Source organism: Chrysemys picta, unplaced genomic scaffold (assembly GCF_011386835.1).
Source record: "Chrysemys picta bellii isolate R12L10 unplaced genomic scaffold, ASM1138683v2 scaf738, whole genome shotgun sequence".
NCBI lineage: Eukaryota > Metazoa > Chordata > Testudines > Emydidae > Chrysemys > Chrysemys picta.
The window spans coordinates 1,238-3,530 of record NW_027053445.1 but is presented as its reverse complement, the minus strand read 5'-3'; the positions used below and the strand labels follow the sequence as shown (position 1 = coordinate 3,530).

The 2,293-nt window shown below is 74.9% G+C and overlaps 1 non-coding gene across 1 annotated transcript; it reads right to left on the bottom strand.

The window, feature by feature from the left end:
• Positions 1 to 1,408: 1,408 nt before the first annotated feature.
• Positions 1,409 to 1,527, bottom strand: LOC135979246 (5S ribosomal RNA). The gene has a single exon (XR_010596572.1). It is a non-coding gene; the product is annotated as a 5S ribosomal RNA (ribosomal RNA).
• Positions 1,528 to 2,293: the final 766 nt, after the last annotated feature.

Genomic DNA, 2,293 nt, shown 5'->3' with positions numbered 1-2,293 from the left:
CTCCGAGGCAGGGAGCGGAGCACCGAGGCTGGGGAGAGGGGAGCAGGAGCCGGGGGCTGGGGGTGGGGGTGGGGGGCGTTCAGGACAACCGGTCAAGCCCCGGGAAGCAGCTGTCAAATGTTCCAAGTCCCCACTCGGCCACCAGGTCCACCCCAGTCTAGCAATGGGGTTGACCTGGCTGACGGCCGGTTAGTATCAAGGTAAACTCACCGTCGTCCACAGGAGGGCAGCTCTCAGGCCGGCCGGCTGCGGCTGACTCTGGGGCGGCGCCCGGTCCCGGCAGCGAGGGGCGGGGGGCGCGGAGCGAGACGGGGCTAACCGGGGGGGGGGGGGCGCCTCCTGCGACTTTGGGGGCCGCGGGTCGTCAGTGGCGTGCAGGCCGGGCCTCTCCCGGGGGATTCGGGGGGGCGGTCCTGCGGGCCGGGCGCAGGGGGCTCGGGCGAGCCCGGGCCGGTCCGCCCCGGGGCCGGGGTCTCCGCCTGCGGCTCAGGGGGGCGCGGGTCGTCGGGGGAGGAAGCCCGGGGGAGCTGCACACCGGCCCGCCAGGCCAGGCCTGGCCTGGATGGCCGCGGGGGGATTCGGGGCGGTCCCGCGGGCCGGGGGCCGGGCGCAGGGGAGGCGGGGGGTCCGAGCGAGTCCGTCCCGGGCCCGGGGCCTCCCCCTGCGGCTTTGGGGTCCGTGGGTCCCCGCTGGCGGAAGCCACTGGGAGCTGGACACCCGCCGTCCGTCCCGCCTGGCCAGGCCTGGCCTGGGTGGCCGCGGGGGGATTCGGGGCGGTCCCGCGGGCCGGCGGCCGGGCGCAGGGGAGGCGGGGGGTCCGAGCGAGTCGGTCCCGGGCCTGGGGTCTCCCCCTGCGGCTTTGGGGTCCGTGGGTCCCCGCTGGAGGAAGCCGCTGGGCGCTGGACACCCGCCGTCCGTCCCGCCTGGCCAGGCCTGGCCTGGGTGGCCGCGGGGGGATTCGGGGCGGTCCCGCGGGCCGGCGGCCGGGCGCAGGGGGTCCGAGCGAGTCCGTCCCAGGCCCGGGGCCTCCCCCTGCGGCTTTGGGGTCCGTGGGTCCCCGCTGGAGGAAGCCGCTGGGCGCTGGACACCCGCCGTCCGTCCCGCCTGGCCAGGCCTGGCCTGGGTGGCCGCGGGGGGGGATTCGGGGCGGACCTGCGGGCCGGCGGCCGGGAGGGTCCGGGCCAGTCCGCCCCATGCCCGGCGTCTCCCCCAGCGGCTTCGGTGGCCCCGGGGGGGGTCCTCCGCGGAGGAAGCCGGGTGGGTGGGGAGCCGGACCCCAGGCGCCCAGACCCGTGACCTGCGGCCGCGACCTCCGACTCGGCAGGAGCGACGAGGGGCTTTCCGGCCCGTCCCCCCCTCTCCTTCCCCCCCAGAAAAGGAGAGAGAGCTGACTCGGACCGGGAAAAGCTGCCTACGGCACCTGGGATTCCCAGGCGGTCACCCATCCAAGTACTAGCCAGGCCCGGGACGGTTTACCTTCCGAGATCGGACGGGATCGGGGGCGTTCGGTCCGGTATGGCCGTAGGCACCCGGCCCCGCGCCTCCTCGCCCGCTTTCCCCTGCCGACGCCCGGGCCTGCCGCACGGTGAGCCCCGGTCGGACTGCCCCCCCCCCTGCGGCAGGGCCCCCGTCTCTCGCGGGCCCGGTCCTTTTTTCCTTTTCGAGCTCCGGGGCCCGGGCTGGCCGCCAGAGCCCCTCCGCCCGCCCTCCCCGGCGTCGGGGAAAATACTGTCCCGGACTTCCAGTGCGCCCGATCCTGTCAGCCGGGGGGTGGGGAGGGGCAGTCCCTCGCTGCGGCCGGGGAGGGTGAGCCCAGGGCGGCTTGCCTGCCGTGCGAGGCCCCTCTCGGCCACCAGGTCAACCCCGAGTCGAAAGGGCTGAAAAATTTTCAGAGTCCCCTCCCGGGCACCAGGTCAACCCGTGGAATCGGACGGGTTCACCTGCTGGCCGGTTCGCTTCCCGGCCACCAGGTCAACCCCTAGGTTGCCGACCGGCCTACCCAGTGGCCGGTTTGCTTTCCGGCCACCAGGTCAACCCCTAGGGGTTTTAACGGGGGCACGCCCGGTGGCCTCTTTCCCGTCCGGTCACCAGGTCAACCCGGATCTCCCTCCTTCCCTGGGCGTCCCCTCCTCGGAGGCGTCAGGTTCCATTTCCCCCCCCCCCCCCCAGACTTCCAGGGGCCCGATCCAGTCGGCCGGGAGGCAGTCCCTCGCTGCGGCCGGGGAGGGTGAGCCCAGGGCGGCCTGGTCCATGTCTCTAGTGGGCCCGATCCTTTTTTTTTTTTTCGAGCTCC